This window comes from Dermochelys coriacea, chromosome 1, assembly GCF_009764565.3.
Source record: "Dermochelys coriacea isolate rDerCor1 chromosome 1, rDerCor1.pri.v4, whole genome shotgun sequence".
Taxonomy (NCBI): domain Eukaryota; kingdom Metazoa; phylum Chordata; order Testudines; family Dermochelyidae; genus Dermochelys; species Dermochelys coriacea.
In genome coordinates, this window is record NC_050068.2 from 207,705,094 (window position 1) to 207,723,052 (window position 17,959).

General features: G+C 40.5%; 1 protein-coding gene across 2 annotated transcripts in view; it reads right to left on the bottom strand.

The window, feature by feature from the left end:
* The window catches only part of USF3 (upstream transcription factor family member 3), a 106,038-nt gene that overhangs the window by 61,048 nt on the left and 27,031 nt on the right, over positions 1-17,959 (bottom strand). The window contains exons 2-3 of one of the 2 annotated variants that reach the window (XM_038399197.2): positions 8,929-8,955; positions 481-603 (exon numbers count right to left, since the gene is read on the bottom strand). The gene's annotated coding sequence lies outside the window, so the exon portion shown is untranslated. The remainder of the gene's footprint in view (positions 1-480; positions 604-8,928; positions 8,956-17,959) is intronic. The other variant, XM_038399188.2, reaches the window with a different exon arrangement.

Consider the following 17,959-nt stretch of genomic DNA (forward strand, 5'->3'; position numbering starts at 1 on the left):
CAAACAGGTATGCACTGACCAAGTAGAGGGACATGCAAAAAAGTCAACTGAAAAAATACTGAAAAGTCAACTACATTTTTAAAAATCATTCCACTTAAAATAAGAAAGACAGACAATCTTTTAACTGTATCTTTTTATCTTGTCATTTTCCTGGTAGGTGATAAAAATCTCTTACCAGCTGCACTGTGGCCCCAAATCAGCAAGATACTTAAGGAGATGAACAGTCCCTCTGCTTCAGAATTTGGCACATGCTTAAATACCTTGCTGACCTCTATCCCTATATTTGGTTACTTTACACCCTCTTTTTTATATTAGTCAAAAAATTGACCTCTAAAGGAGAAAGGAGTATGTTACAAAAGGGTATTTGAGATGGATTTAGAAAGTAATGTGTGAAGCCCAGAACATGGTATCCCATATTATCAACTGGATATGGTATCCAGTAGATCTTTGGGTTTTGCTAACTTCCTTTCACCCACCAACCTGTAGCTGGAAATCTTCACATGAATTCTCAGACTCCTCCCAGCTTCACCTCACATCAATTTCTGATCCAGACACATCAGGTTCCACTGGCAGACTTCTTATGTTTAACTTTTTTTTTTGTTACTATACAGGAGAAAAAAAGAAAAAAGAAAAGATTATATTAAATTTGGCCACCAGGAAATGTTTTATGTTTCTGTAACTTGACCCTGATGATACTGATGTTGCAAGTAAGAAGATTGCATACAGTCTAAAACTCAGCCATCTAAAGAGCGCCAAAATTTAGAACAGTGTACATGAGAGAATTGAGGGAAGGCATACAGAAATGAAGTTCATAATCTAAGCCTCTTATGTCCTAAATAGTTGATTGAACAAGAGACCTATGCTTATCAAGACAACCAAGAAAAATAGATTCTAGCTCTGAAAGTTGTACATCTCTAACATCCTTTCCCTGAGCATGAGATTGATAAAGGGAATATCACCATCCTGTGGAGGAAAAAAAAAAAACCTGAGATCACGTCTAGTTGGAGATACTGAAGATCCAATTCTGCAAAATTCCATATACCTTCAACTCCTCAGTCAGATTGATGGTGCTCAGAGCTTCATAAAAAGTTGCACCCTTAATCACCTCTAAATCAAGTTTCCACAGTGTCACCATAGCCCAATTGGTATTATACACCACCCAACTCCAGCCCATTTAAAATACAGACATCAAATGACTTTCCTATCCCAAATATCTGAGCACGTCACACCCTCTTTGAATACCTCCTCTGGCTTCCCCTTCTCCATTCATTGTATGAGCTCTTCCTGTTATCAAGATTCTGCTAGAGAACATTCTGCCTATAATTTGAGAAGAATCCATCTTTAAAATTCTCCCACAGAAGCTGAAAAGTGTTTTAGTTATATAAAACACCTGCGGCTGGCCTATGTCAGATGACTCTGGCTTGCGGGGCCTTGACTGCAGGGCTATACAATTGCAGTGTAGACAATTGGGCTCAGGTTGAAGCCAAGGCATCCTATAGCCTGGGCTCCAGCCCAAGCCTGAACGTCTACACAGCAATTTTATAGCTCTGCAGTCCAGGCCCTGTGAGCCCAAGTCAGCTGACATGGGCTAGCTGCAGATGCTTTATTGAAGCATAGACATATATTAGAGTAAGAGTTTGGAAGTCTGAGGGTATTCCTGTAATGTTAATGTTTTTTCTAAGGCCTGGTCTACACTACAAACTTAGGTCAGCATAAGCTGCGTTAACTCGATCCAATAATGTATATAGCTACACTATCAAGTCCCTTCCGCTGACCTAAGTGGCTGTAAAGTCGACTTCTGTACTCCACCTCCGCAAGAGGCAAAGCACGTAAGTCGACATCCACGGGTTGACATGAAGATAGTGTAAACACTGCTTTGTGTAATTCGAATGAATTAGTCTCTAGGAGGTGTCTCATGGTGCTCCACTGTGTCCGCTCTGGAGAGTGCTTTCAACTCCACTGCATGTCAGGCAGGTACACAGGAGGTGAACAGTTGTTCTGGTTCTGCTCCACAGACATGCTGCTTTTATGAGGAGCTGCATGTGATTCAAGGCGGCGATCCCACCACTACCCCAAAACGCTCCATGGATGTTTGCCAGGAGCCCCAGGCATCCTTGAGCAACAACCAGGAGGACATTGTTGATGAGGAAGAGGAGGAGAATGTAAGGCAGGCAAGTGTAGGATCCATTCTCCCCGACAGCCAAGAACTGTTTTAACCCTTGAGCCCATCCCTTCACAGGACCAGTTGGCAGCGGAGCATGATGCAGGGGAAGGCAGTTCTGGTGAGTACACATTTCCAGCCAAACTGTATGGGTTACATGCTATCGTTTTTTATGTTTAATCTGAACAAAAAAGTAGGTATCCTGGGTATCGGTGGCCACTCCAGCTACGTAGAGGGTGCTCTCTGAAAAAGACTGTTTAAATGCATGGGGATGGCCCAGGAATCCTCCATGGAGATCTCTAGGAAGCTTTCATGGTAGTATTCTGCAATCCTTTGTAGAAGGTTTCTATGAAGGGCTGCCTTATTTCATCCACCATGGTAGGACACTTTCCTGCGCCACTACAGTATTAACTCTGCTGGCATCATTGCAGCACATAGCATTGCAGCATAAGGACTGGGTCTGTACCCAGATGCTTGAGTATCTGCTCCCCTGTTGCCTCTGTTACTCTCAGGAGAGTATCTCATAGGATCACCTACAGGAAACGGGGGAAGTTTTGAATGCTAGCCTTTAAACATTAAATTTTCAATGAGTTAATGCACACCTCCAGGAGCGACAAGACGGAGCTCAGAGCATGGATGATTACACTGTTAGACAACATGGACAGGAGAGCATGCAGGGAACAAGAGAGTGTACCACGCAGGACGAGGTGCTGTGGGTTATGAGGAAGCAAGACATGTTGAGGCGTCTGGTTGAGGTTCAAGAAAGGCACTGGATGCTAGAATCCCTCAGCAGCCTATGCTGAACCTGCTGTCATAATCGCCCAGTTCTACATCCTCCTCCCCCAAACATCCCATGAGGCCGGGGGGGGGGGGGGGGATTTGGTATCCCTTGCACTCAACACCAGGGAAGGGTACAAGGACCAGAAGGCGCCCATTCCCATTTTTACTGCAGTGCATCTGTAAGCAAGCTTTCCTTGTTTCGACCCCCACAGTGTTATCAGCTCTTTTGCCCCAGGTTATCTTACTTTTCTTTGCTGTGTTTGTGTGCATAATAAAACTTCAAGGATTGAGGAGAAAAAGCTCTTTATTTATTCAACATACGGTGGTTGGTGGGAGTGGAGTTTACAGGTGAGAAAATGCACTGTAAGGGACAGTTTGGTAAGGTACAACACAGATAAGTGTCACATTACTCCGGCTCATTGCTGAAACTTGTTTTCAAAGCCTCACAAAGATGCAGAGCCCCTCAGTGTGCTCTTCTTATTGCCCTGGTGTCTGGCTGTTCAAAATTGGCTGCCAGATGATCTGCCTCAACCCCCTCTCCCCGCCAGAAACTTTTCTCCCTTTGTTTCACAGATATTATGGAGCACACAGCAGGCAGCAATAACAATGGGGTATTGCTTTCACTGACATCTAACCTAGTAAGCAAACACCACCAGCGACCTTTTAAATGTCGAAAGGCACATTCCACCACCATTCTGCACTTGCTCAACCTATGGTTGAACCGGTTCTTACTGCTGTCCAGGCAGCCTGTGTATGGCTTCTTGAGTCATAGGAGCAAGGGGTAGGCTGGATCTCTGAGGATCACGATTGGCATTTCAACGTCACCAATGGTTATTTTGCAGTCTGGAAAGAAAGTCCCTGCTTGCAGCTCTCTGAACAGTCCTATGTTCCTAAAGATGCATGCATCTTTCCCAACCATCCCACGGTGATGTCAGTGAAACGGTGTTTGTGATCCACCAGTGCTTGCAACACCATTAAAAAGTACTCCTTTTGGTTTATGTTCTCTTTGGCAAAGTGGTCTGGTGCCACTATAGGGATAGGTTACCATCTATCACACCACCGCAGTTAGGGAACCTCATCACGGCAAAACCATCCACTATGTCCTGCACGTTGCCCAGGGTCACTACCCTTCTTAGCAAAAGTCTGTTGATGGCCCTGCAAACTTGGATCATAACAGATCCCATGGTAGATTTACTCAGTCCAAATTGATGCCCCAATGACCGGTAGCAGTCTGGTGTTGGAAGCTTCCACAGAGCTATCCCAACTTGCTTCTCCACTGTCAGAGCAGCTCTCATTTTAGTATAGTATTCAGGGCTGGGAAAAGTTCTTCACACAGTTCCTGGAGAGCGGTCTTGCGCATTTGAAAGTTCTGCAGTCACTGCTCATCATCCTATAGTTGCATAACCATGCGGTCCCACCAGTCAATGCTTGTTTCCCAGGCTCAGAAATGGCTCTCAGTCATGTCAAGGTGATGCATGACTGTCGCCAGCAACTGTGAATTGCTTTGCTCTAGGTCTTCCAGCAGGGCTGCTTGTGTGGCATCACATTGTTTCATTCAGCGGCTCCTGTATCAGCTGTGCAAATATTGCAGGATAGGGTGCAAGGTGTTTGTAATGCTCACAACAACAGTGTACAGCTGAGCGGGGTCCATACTTATCGTGATATGGCATCCGCATGAAAACCCAGGCTTATGAAAAAAGACACGAAAAAGGCTCGGTTTGTTTGCCACTGATTTCAGGGAGGGAGGCAGGCAGGCAAGTGCATCATGGGAGGCTAACGCCATTTCCCATAACCATCCATGCTAACATTTTGGTCCCATAAGGTATTGCAAGCCCAACCCAAAATTCCACTCTGTTATGTGCACTGTGGGATGGCTATCCACAGCGCAGTGCTCCATGCGTCGATGCAAGCTCTGGTATTGAGGAAGCACTCCACTGACACAAGGAGCACAGTGTGGACGTGCAAGATCAACTTGCTTAAATCGGAGGCTCGATGTCGACGTACATGAAGTCGACTTAACTTTGTAGTGTAGACATGGCCTAAGTTTTGCATTCACTACTTTGGTACAATCTATTCCCATGACTATTTCTTGAGAGAACTTAATCTCTCTCAGCACAATTACATTTTTAAAACATTTAAATAGTTTCTACTAAGAATTCTGTGGTTGGGTCCATATTAAAGGGATAGTACCACAGTCTGTTATTAATGTTACCCAACACTTCCAAATAAGACCCTGTTTTCAGATGCTTACAACTTTGAAAAGCCTAAACTGTTTGGGTTGAAATTTTCCATGCTGGGTGTCTGCCTCAGGCTCACATTTTCTGGAAAATTTTCAGCCAAAATGGTTCTGCCATGTCAGAGAACAAGGCTAGAAAAAAATATATATAGTTTTGTTGTTAAAGAAATTCCGGAGACATTTTTGGAACTGCTCCAGCACCCCCATGCTTTGAAACTTGAAATTTCACATGGGGTTGGCCTTTGCGTCAGGGATGCCATCCTCAAAAATCTGTACATATCTAGCCAAGTTATAAGCTTTTCAAAAATGGCAGCTCATGGGTGCTCATTAGAGACTTCTATTTTAACTTTTAAGAACTCTGAAGACTCCATCCTCACTGAGCATGCTCCATCCCCTCACAGCTTCTGTGCTTGGTCAGACGGTGCCTGTGCCATCTCCCCCAGAGTGAGTGATCGTTTCAGCCCAGGCCTACAGGGGTTCAGAAGAACTTTCCCTGTAATAGCTGCTCCAGGCCAAAGTGGAGCCAAGCACTAGAACCGAGAGCGGGGAGCCTATTGCTCTTATGCTTTCAATGACCCATCCCCTCCCCCAACCCCAGCTGGCAGCTAGGCTGCATGAAGGAGGAAGCCATCAGATTTGAATGCATAAAGGAGGAAAAGGAATAGATTGAGATAAGGAGTCTGATGAGACAGGGATCGGAGCAGTGATGGGTGAAATGTCCCACTCCCATTATTATTTATTTTCATTTTGTCTGGCAGATAAGTTATTCAGGGCATCAACATCTTAAATTCTACTTGGAGGATGGGGCACTGTTGTGCAAGAATGTTAGTGGATGCCATCAACCATTTCTTTCATCTTTAGAGAATTACCTGACTGAAGTTGCTTGGACTACTAACCAGATGTCCGGGGATCCATGTATCTCCCCATTTTCCTCTTCGTGTTTAGATTTTCACCAAAATAAACAGAGTTCTACCAATTGTTATGTAGAACATCCTCCGAAATTTTGGAATTGATTGAATGTGGTGTTCAAAAGTCTTCTGTTGCATCCAAACAGAAAAACGTTATCAAGTTGAACACATGGCTTTGCAAGCTTGGCCAATGATTAAAAGTATGTGTAAATTTATATTCCTTACTCTCCAGTTTAAATCTTCCTATATTTATCCACAACCCAATTTTTTTTTTTCACATCTGAATTTGTTCTGAGGGTTAGTATAGAATTTCTGTTTAAGGTGAGAGTTTTTAAAGGCTTGCAAGAATCAAGCACAGGATTGTCAATTTTGGTTGGACATATTCCTGTAGGTATCATCACATGACAATCTTTAATTAGATTAATCTTTAATTCCTGGAGACTCTGGGACAATCCTGGAGGATTGGCAACCCTAAACAAGCAACATTCCTGATACCCTCCAACAGCTCAATATTTCCAAGTGTTTTTAATCTGTGGCACATAGAAAAAGTAAAAAAAAAAAAAAAAAAGACACAAGGCAGCCAGTTAACACATATCGCATACCATCTTCCTAAACAATTCATATGAAATTCATTCCAGATTTTGGCTCTCTCCTGGAATTTTTGAAGAACAGGAAAGTTAATCTTATAAAGTGTGTCTACTGTGTCAGTTATACATAACCTTAAGTGTTTTATTTTTGTAGAGGTCAATGAGAAATTACAGCAAGTTTTGATTTTCACTGTAGTTTCTTGCTTCACATTGATATGAAGATAAATACAGTGTTATTGCCTATCTTACAACCCAAGACATGACTAAAGCTAGAAAGTCCCTGGAGAGGTACAAGTATTGAAGGTAAGGGTTCTGCAAGATATAAAAAATGCCATCTGCACAGATGGTGTTTTTGTTCTATGGTTTTAGTTTTGGGTCCTGTAACATTTATAGTAAGTCCAGACAGCTGCTTTGTAACTACAGCAAATAAAAGGAGTGAACTTGGACATTCTCATTTTGCTCCCTTTTTAAGGGATTCACTTACACTGACCCTTGCTAGAACGTGGGGTTCGGGATCCATGCGCGGTACCACAGTACCACGGATTCCAATTTAAATATTTAAATTTGGGATCCATCGCCACGACCATGCTATATGCGAATCCGCGCTATAATGATGCGTGCTCTAGCGATGGTCCGCTGTACTAGAATATTAGCTTTCTGAGTTCAGTATAAGGCATTCACTTGTTCTGTAAAGTGGACATTTTGTGCAAATCAAGTTATCAAAAATGGTCACTCAACCCAGCTCAAGGCCTTCTCTGAATCAACAGATAAAAAGAACAAATTCCTGTTTCTTCAACCGATTGAATAGATGGAATTCAACGTATATCATAGGCTGGCTTTATTGCCGTCCAGTCCTGGGGTTTTCTAAAGCTTTAAGGTATTCATTCATAGCCCTTTAAATCTTGGCTCTAGGTATTGGGTCTTCTAATTTAATTGAATAATCTTCTGCTAGAAATAACAGAGGTGTTTTTTAGGGGGGTATGGTGGTGGGGGATAAATGTTAATTTTGCCAACACTAAGATTGTGATGTATAAAAATGGGATAGAAATCCTGAAAAGATGATTTACCTGATCTAAAGTCTCTCATTCCCCCCTTCCTGTTTTGACAAATTACCTTCTTATGAGCTCTCCTTCTCAGACAAAAATCCAGAATGTTATCAGTTGTCTCACCCTATCAGAAAAAGGTTTTTAGCTAGCTTTATTTGATGCTATCTTTTCACTCAATAGTATGTTAAATTATCCCTTTAAATTTTACACGTGCTCTGTACTGCTTTTGGATTTAGCATATCTTTGTGAAGAGCTTCCAATTTTGCAAAATAATCTTTCCATTAGTTTTTTCTTTAAATTATTAGCTATATCAAACAATCTTCCTCAGATTACTGCTTAAACTGTTTCACAAGGAGCAGCATCACTTGTATCTTCCACATAATTTGTTTTTATATATTTGAGAGCATCCTTTTTAAAATATTGTGACAATTCAGGTTTTGTAATAGTATATATCATTTTAATGGTGAGGAGCCCTACTCATGGACCAGGATCCTCACTGTGCTAGGTACAGTACAAAGAAAAGAAAAATACTATCATTAAATGTCCAGTGCTTGCCTTATTTTTCCTCCTTTATATCCTGTAAAATACCCCAAACAGGGGCATGCTCTGTTACAATAATACTGCTTATACCAAACTTCACACATCTTATATAGATTATCTTAACCATTGCAGACTGTGAACAATTTCAGAGCATGAGCACTGATTACTCAAACAAAAGGTCAAGTTTTCTCTCCAAGATGTAGCTCTCTCTACATATTCACTAACTACATTATAGTGATTGCTTTCGAGTCTTTTATTAACATGTTCCCTTTATTCAATGTTCTTTTTTTAAAAATTTAAAATCAGACCGTCTATCTTTAGGTGTGGGACCTAACTAAAATCCGCTATCAAATGAAATACTTTTGAAATGCATGGTGAGATTCAGCTATATGTTAACTATGTTGCATTTTTTTTAATTGGGTGTACACAGATTTATAAAGAGAAATATCTAGCCCAGTGGTCCCCAACCTTTTTGTGGCCAATTGCACATTCATGTTTTCAGAAGTGTGTGGCGGGAGCCAACAATTTTTCAAGGCTTATTTTCTATTTGTACATTAAATAATAAGAAAAACGGCATATTTAATATTACATAATATATGAATCCATAAGATAAAAAAATTTACATGTAAAAGGTATTACATTAAATTTGGCAATTACTGTTTCACCTTACCATGTGAATTTGCTCCTTTTTATCTACCTGTAAGAAAAATTAGGAGTTTTTACTAAATAAATATCATAAACAATTCAGTTTTCATCTTATTTTAAAAAAGTAAAACCATTTTTTGACTGGACAGTTTTTTTTGAAAAATTTAGACTAGCTGTAGCAGAAAGTGAGGATAGTAATATCAGCCCTATATATAAAACATTGTTGAACTGCTGGTCCAAGTATATTTATTATCTTACTTTAAACATAGATAGCCAGTTATGGTTAATAAAAAAATATTCTTTGTATTGTTACTTGTATCTGGATTTCAATAAACAAACTAATATGTAAAAAGTTAAACAAGTTAATCATATGCGCTCCTCAGTACTTAATGGAAAATAGGCATCATTAATTCACGTGTTTTTTCTAATAAAGTCAGTGTGATTTTCGGCACTGCATTTTTTCAGCCAATTTTTCGTAGTTGGGAGAGTAGAATGATATTCCCGTTTGTAAGCAATCATCAAGATGGGCATCTGTAAGCAGAGATCTGTATTTTGATTTTATGATGTTCATTGTTGAAAACAGAACTTTGCATACATAAGTGGAACTGAAATAAGATTTTATTTTGTATGCTACATTTTTTAAGGCAGGAAACTTTTTTCGGTCAACCAGACTCCAAAAGTTTTCATCTGTTGCGCAGGATTTTAGAACAATATCATTCTGAAGGTCCAAAATCTTCAGTTCCACGTCTTCTGTTCTTACTTGAATGAGACTCGCAATTGATGTAGCCATTTCTGTTACCTCTTTTTGGCAAGTAAAAGGATTCACAAGAAAGGCAACTACAGGCTCAATGATGGTGAACTGTTAAAAATCTCTTTTCAAATTGTTCCAGAAGTGTTTGAATGTGGATAACAAATGGTGATGGGTTAAAAATCACTGTCACATACCATTTTCTTCATACTGGAAATGTACGAGAGACTTCGTCTTCATATGTGACATCCACAAGATCAGTTTTGCTTTGAATGATTTTACAGAACCTATCATTTGAGCCACATGTTTGTCTTTTCCCTGGAACTCAAGATTTAAAATACTCAATTTGTCAGTGATGTCGGCAAGAAAAGCCAAGTCCATTAACCAGCTGGAGTCTTCTAGTTGCTTGAAGTTCTGATTTGTGGACTTCAGAAATTCTTTGATCTCTTCAGTTAGACTTAAACATGCAAGAACTTTACCTTTACTGAGCCATCGTACTTCTGTGTGCAAGATCAGATTGTTTATGATCAACATCTTCCAACAGGGCCTTAAAAAGTCTGTGCTGCAAAGGTTTTGCTCGAATAGAGTTAATTATTTTAATAACGACATTAATGACGTGTTGAAAAGAAAGAACTTTGACGCACAAAGCTTCTTGGTGGATAATGCAATGATAAGACAGTTTGGAAAGGATTCATTCTTCTTGCAGAGTGCAATGAATCCATTGGCACTGCCCATCATTGCTGGTGCCCCATCAGTGGTGATTGCAGACAGCTTGTATAGTGGCATACTAATTGATGTTGCGTATGATTTGAATAAATTATACATGTCCTCACCCTTTGTTCGCCCTTTCATAGGCAATACTTTTAGTAAGTCTTCTTTTACAGTGAAGTCACTAAATACCATTCTCACATAGCTACCAACTGCGCTGTATCCGATATATCTGACGACTCATCGAACTGCAGTGAAAACCAGTTACATATTTCCAAGTCATCATTTAGCTGAGTTTGCGTGTCACTTGAAATTGCATGCATCCTCCTTATAACTGTGTTGTCTGATAACAAGTGTGAGATTTTGTCGGCAATACAAGACTTGTAGTTAGGAAATCTTTCAAACAAGCAATCAGCACCAGTCAAAAATGCTTCCTTCAACAATTCACCATCTTGAAAGGGTTATTTCTTCTTTGTGAGCAGATGAGCAATTTTAAAGGAAGCAATAGTCGCACTTTTAGACTTTACCACTTGTCTAGTGAAAACAGATTGCTGTGCAGATAGAAGAAAATTAAAAAACTCAAATCAAACCCTTTCTTAATTCAGATTTAAGTGGATGGCTAATGTCAAAAGAGCCGCGATTAGTTTGGAAATGGCGTTCGACATTATGTTTTTCGGCATTGCAACAGTATCACCGCACAGTGCATCCGATGAAGTGAGCTGTAGTTCACGAAAGCTTATGCTCTAATAAATTTGTTAGTCTCTAAGGTGCCACAAGTACTCCTTTTCTTTTCTCACAATAAGCAAACACATTTCCCTTCATTTTCAATAAACAATAGGATTCTTCCCACTCAGTGTTGAAATAATATGTACTTCATCTTTTATTTGAACCACTCATTTTGGGGCAAAATGTTTAAAAAAAATTGAAAAGCACAAGCAAACAGCAGTATCAGTGCAGCGGACATATAGGGCCCGCTCCAGACACCAGTGGAGCAAGCACGTGCCTGGGGTATCACTTGCTAAGGGGTGACATTCTGTCCATTCTTGGGGCGGCAGAGTCTGAGCATTCCCCCCCCCCCGCTTCAGTGCTTTTATTTTTTTTGCACTTTGGCAGTTCGGGGGGTGGCAGTCCGAGCTACTTTTTTGGGAGGGGACGGGGCAGTTCGGAGAGAAGCCGGAGAGAAGCTGCGGTCCCACGCCTGCCGGGGACAGAGAACACCAGCGCCCGCAGCCTGCCAGGGACCAAGGTCTCCAGGGCATGGGGTTGCGGCTTCTCTTCCCTGCTGGGAGCTACTTTTCACACAGTGTCACTAGGTGGGCGCACATAAATGCCCCGGTGGGCGCCACAGCACCCACAAGCACAGTGTTGGGGACCACTGGTCTAGATCATCATCATCATCATCAACAGTTGCCTAAGGCAAGTATGTTTCTATACTCGCTATCAGATAAGACCTGCATTACTTGAACCGGTAAGGAAAGCAGCCCCTTTCAGTATTTCCCCCCCTCTTATAAAAGAGAATACATAGATTTCCAGTCTAACCTTTTTTCAGCCCAATTAATGGTCCTCTAGGAAGATAAGTTTCTTGTATACTTGCAGTATCTGGATGCAATTTTTTATTTATTTATTTATTTTTTAAAAAAAGATAGCTAGGTATCTTTTTTCCCCTACCCCTTTCCTGGATTATTAGCTAGATGAACTTTCAGTTAGACCAGTGTTTCCCAAACTTGGGACGCCACTTGTTCAGGGAAAGCCCTTGGCCGGCTGGGCCGGTTTTTTTACCTGCCGTGTCTGCAGGTTCAGCAGATCGCGGCTCCCACTGGCCGCGGTTTGCCGCTCCAGGCCAATGGGGGCTGCGGAAAGCGGCATGGGCTGAGGGATGTACCAGCCACCGCTTCCCGCAGCCCCCATTGGCCTGGAGCAGCGAACCGCGGCCAGTGGGAGCCGCGATCGGCCAAACCTACGGACACAGCAGGTAAACAAACCAGTCCGGCCCACCAAGGGCTTTCCCTGAACAAGCGGCATCCCAAGTTTGGGAAACACTGAATTAGACTATTGCATAAATCCTGTTTGTCTGCATTATGTGGTAGAATCTGGAAGAGGTAACGTTTTCCTTATTTCCCAAAACCTTTAAGAGGGAAAAAACCTCCATTAACAAGATTTAACAACAACATTTTAAATGGGCATGCCTACACTTAAACCTCTTCAGGGGCACAGCTGCAGTGTAGAAACTACCTAAACCAATGGGAGGGGTTCTCCTGTGCAAGAAGATAACCCACCTGCCTGAGAGGCGGTAGCTAGATCAACAAAAGAACTCTTCCATCAACCTGGCACTGTCTACACCAGAGGTTAGGTTGGCATAGGGATTTTTCACACCCCTGAGAGACACAGCTACGCTGATATAAGTAGAGCAGGCCTTAGATATTGATACAATTAGATATTGAACAATCACTTTTTCCCTTATAACAGTTGCCTTATTTAAAAAAAGAACATTTAAGATATTTTGTACAGCATTTAGCTACTACAACTGTGTACATTTTTTATTTGTTACAGTATTTTTAAAGTAAGAAAATAGAGACTACACTGGTGCTTTTAAGAGCTCATTTGTGCTCTTCTCATCTAGCTTCTGTTAACAGAGATGACACATTAGTTGCTTAAATCCATCTTGATTTTCCACAAGCTACAGAAATGTCATCAATTCCTCCAGATTATTAAAAAGAGTTTAAACCAATTCCAACAAAAGGCAGGATACCATATCTTTTTGTCTGAGGGAAAAGTTTCTCCTTTTGTAATTAAAAGTTTTCTTCCCTGGCTAACTAAGATTATTTTGGAAGGATGAAGAATTTTATTATTGCTCTTGGTGGTTTGATCAAGTGATTTCAAGAAGGTGCTGTAGTGGGTTCATTCGTCTTAAAAAAAAAAGTGTCATATTTGCTTAAATTACTTATCAAAAAGCAACTTCACTCCTTCCTCTTCTTTAGGAAGACCTACTGTTAGAACAAGAGCTCTTGTTCTATCCTCTAAGCTACCTACATTTTCCTAGACCCTAGCAATTGCAGTTGAGTTTTATAGATTTAAGCTTGGGGTGAAGTTTTTCCCCATTCAGTGTTCAACCTCTAAAAATCTTGTGGAAACCACCCATACTAGCTATAATATCTACATTTTAATGAAGAGAAGTCATTTTGCTCAGTAGGAAATGTATTGCCTTTCTGAATTTTTTTTTGTTTTGCAGAATGTTTTTCCACATATGGACCTCTCTGCTTGGAAAGGCAAGGAGGGGTCAATTCCCCATCACAGAGGTCTAGTCAATCTTGATTTAAAAAAACAAAAACAAAACAAAAACAGGAATTTACCTTTATTTTTCCTTACTTCTCCAAGTTCTTAAAATTTACCATATTTATATTTGATGACCCAGTGAACCCTACTAATGCATTCTTAGTTCCATTCAGCAGAGTGATTAGCCCTCTGCTACCTTGGGTGACAGTTTGCGTCAAAGCCTCCAGGATCATCAACTGAATGACAGGGATAGATTAAAACTACGGAGAGGACAAAAATTTGTGAAAGATTGCTCCTCCACCTCTCACTTTTATAACAGATGATTCAGCATCTCTCACTGAAGGCTAATAGAAAAAAAATACAGCTGGAAGAAAAAAAACCCACGAAGAACTGATGAAAAATCTAGCTTTAAAAATAATTTTGCAATAGGTTGTCAGTCAATCAAGCTGAGAATAACTATACTAAATGACTATTTTTGAAGTGACAGATTCCAAACCCAAAAGGGACCATTGTGATCATCTAATCAGACCTCCTGTATAACACAGGCCAGAGGACTTCCCCAAAGTAATTCCTAGAGTAGATCTTTTAGAAAAACATTCAATCTTGTTTTAAAAATGGTCAGAGATGGAGAATCCACCACTACCATTGGTAAATTGTTCCAAAAATCTGAAGATACATAATGTACACACACCTACCAAAAGTTGTCTGAGCAATGCAACACCAACTTTAAGCAAGGTGGGAAATCCAGACTTCAATCTAGACATGGCATAAAATTTTCAAAAGCATTTAAGTGACTTAGGAGCCCAAGTTAGTTTTTGTCAAACTCTGCATATATGTTAGGCCTTGTTCACACTGTAATATTTTAAACAATTTAATGGAAAGTGAGATGGTTTTCAGTACTTATATGATCTTCATCAGTAGACAACAAAGCAGAAGTCTGTAAAGAGTAAGGTCACAAGATCTGCAATTTGCACCTGTGCATATCTCAGGGAACTGGTAAATCGCTAGGTCAGTAGTGGTCTTCTCTAGGATGGCTTTTCACTGTTGCATGTGAAATGAGTTTGATGGTCCAGTTGAGTCTGGAGTGAACAGATGCTCCCATCACTAATGGTGACATGCAAATGACTGTTTAAAAATTGAGTTTGTGGGATTTCATTTATTTTTTGGTTGTTTATGATGGATAATGTGATAGATTAACTTTCATTGTCTCTTATTGGATCATCATTTACACCAACTCTCTAGTCATAGAATTTTCCAGATTATATACTGAGTGCATTTTTGAGAAAGACCCTTTTCAGTCCTCTTTATACACACTAAGGAAACAAAAAAGTGCAGGGACAGGATAACTTTTTAAAAATAATGAAAATCAGCATCCTTGGTAACAGCAGCAAAGGTGCCAAGGACGGACAAGGTTCCTCAGTATTCACAGTCAATGTTTATCTGAATCTCTAGAGATGATTATTCCATTAAATGGTTTAGGTGAGGATTTCCAAACTTTTTAAAGCTTGTGCTACCCTTCAGAAAACAAAGTCAATTAATCCTCCACCTTTAACTCCAGCATATGTTAAATGTCTATTCACAATTTTAATTAAAATTATAAAATTTTAAAATATGTCCTTACATGTTTATTTTAAGGAATGATACTCAATTAGAAGTTAGGAAATGTCAGAATTTCTTGTTGGAAAGAAGAGAGTTATTACTTTACACTGAAATAGAACACTTTCAAGTTTACAATAGCAGCAATAACTATAAAAAATAACCACTAGTAGGTAGCAACATTTAGATGGATAATATGTTAAGCAACCCTCTTGTGAAGCTTCAATCCAGGTTTGCTGCATGTGTGCAGTTCGGAGAGAAGCCGGAGAGAAGCTGCGGTCCCACGCCTGCCGGGGACAGAGAACACCAGCGCCCGCAGCCTGCCAGGGACCAAGGTCTCCAGGGCATGGGGTTGCGGCTTCTCTTCCCTGCTGGGAGCTACTTTTCACACAGTGTCACTAGGTGGGCGCACATAAATGCCCCGGTGGGCGCCACAGCACCCACAAGCACAGTGTTGGGGACCACTGGTCTAGATCATCATCATCATCATCAACAGTTGCCTAAGGCAAGTATGTTTCTATACTCGCTATCAGATAAGACCTGCATTACTTGAACCGGTAAGGAAAGCAGCCCCTTTCAGTATTTCCCCCCCTCTTATAAAAGAGAATACATAGATTTCCAGTCTAACCTTTTTTCAGCCCAATTAATGGTCCTCTAGGAAGATAAGTTTCTTGTATACTTGCAGTATCTGGATGCAATTTTTTATTTATTTATTTATTTTTTAAAAAAAGATAGCTAGGTATCTTTTTTCCCCTACCCCTTTCCTGGATTATTAGCTAGATGAACTTTCAGTTAGACCAGTGTTTCCCAAACTTGGGACGCCACTTGTTCAGGGAAAGCCCTTGGCCGGCTGGGCCGGTTTTTTTACCTGCCGTGTCTGCAGGTTCAGCAGATCGCGGCTCCCACTGGCCGCGGTTTGCCGCTCCAGGCCAATGGGGGCTGCGGAAAGCGGCATGGGCTGAGGGATGTACCAGCCACCGCTTCCCGCAGCCCCCATTGGCCTGGAGCAGCGAACCGCGGCCAGTGGGAGCCGCGATCGGCCAAACCTACGGACACAGCAGGTAAACAAACCAGTCCGGCCCACCAAGGGCTTTCCCTGAACAAGCGGCATCCCAAGTTTGGGAAACACTGAATTAGACTATTGCATAAATCCTGTTTGTCTGCATTATGTGGTAGAATCTGGAAGAGGTAACGTTTTCCTTATTTCCCAAAACCTTTAAGAGGGAAAAAACCTCCATTAACAAGATTTAACAACAACATTTTAAATGGGCATGCCTACACTTAAACCTCTTCAGGGGCACAGCTGCAGTGTAGAAACTACCTAAACCAATGGGAGGGGTTCTCCTGTGCAAGAAGATAACCCACCTGCCTGAGAGGCGGTAGCTAGATCAACAAAAGAACTCTTCCATCAACCTGGCACTGTCTACACCAGAGGTTAGGTTGGCATAGGGATTTTTCACACCCCTGAGAGACACAGCTACGCTGATATAAGTAGAGCAGGCCTTAGATATTGATACAATTAGATATTGAACAATCACTTTTTCCCTTATAACAGTTGCCTTATTTAAAAAAAGAACATTTAAGATATTTTGTACAGCATTTAGCTACTACAACTGTGTACATTTTTTATTTGTTACAGTATTTTTAAAGTAAGAAAATAGAGACTACACTGGTGCTTTTAAGAGCTCATTTGTGCTCTTCTCATCTAGCTTCTGTTAACAGAGATGACACATTAGTTGCTTAAATCCATCTTGATTTTCCACAAGCTACAGAAATGTCATCAATTCCTCCAGATTATTAAAAAGAGTTTAAACCAATTCCAACAAAAGGCAGGATACCATATCTTTTTGTCTGAGGGAAAAGTTTCTCCTTTTGTAATTAAAAGTTTTCTTCCCTGGCTAACTAAGATTATTTTGGAAGGATGAAGAATTTTATTATTGCTCTTGGTGGTTTGATCAAGTGATTTCAAGAAGGTGCTGTAGTGGGTTCATTCGTCTTAAAAAAAAAAGTGTCATATTTGCTTAAATTACTTATCAAAAAGCAACTTCACTCCTTCCTCTTCTTTAGGAAGACCTACTGTTAGAACAAGAGCTCTTGTTCTATCCTCTAAGCTACCTACATTTTCCTAGACCCTAGCAATTGCAGTTGAGTTTTATAGATTTAAGCTTGGGGTGAAGTTTTTCCCCATTCAGTGTTCAACCTCTAAAAATCTTGTGGAAACCACCCATACTAGCTATAATATCTACATTTTAATGAAGAGAAGTCATTTTGCTCAGTAGGAAATGTATTGCCTTTCTGAATTTTTTTTTGTTTTGCAGAATGTTTTTCCACATATGGACCTCTCTGCTTGGAAAGGCAAGGAGGGGTCAATTCCCCATCACAGAGGTCTAGTCAATCTTGATTTAAAAAAACAAAAACAAAACAAAAACAGGAATTTACCTTTATTTTTCCTTACTTCTCCAAGTTCTTAAAATTTACCATATTTATATTTGATGACCCAGTGAACCCTACTAATGCATTCTTAGTTCCATTCAGCAGAGTGATTAGCCCTCTGCTACCTTGGGTGACAGTTTGCGTCAAAGCCTCCAGGATCATCAACTGAATGACAGGGATAGATTAAAACTACGGAGAGGACAAAAATTTGTGAAAGATTGCTCCTCCACCTCTCACTTTTATAACAGATGATTCAGCATCTCTCACTGAAGGCTAATAGAAAAAAAATACAGCTGGA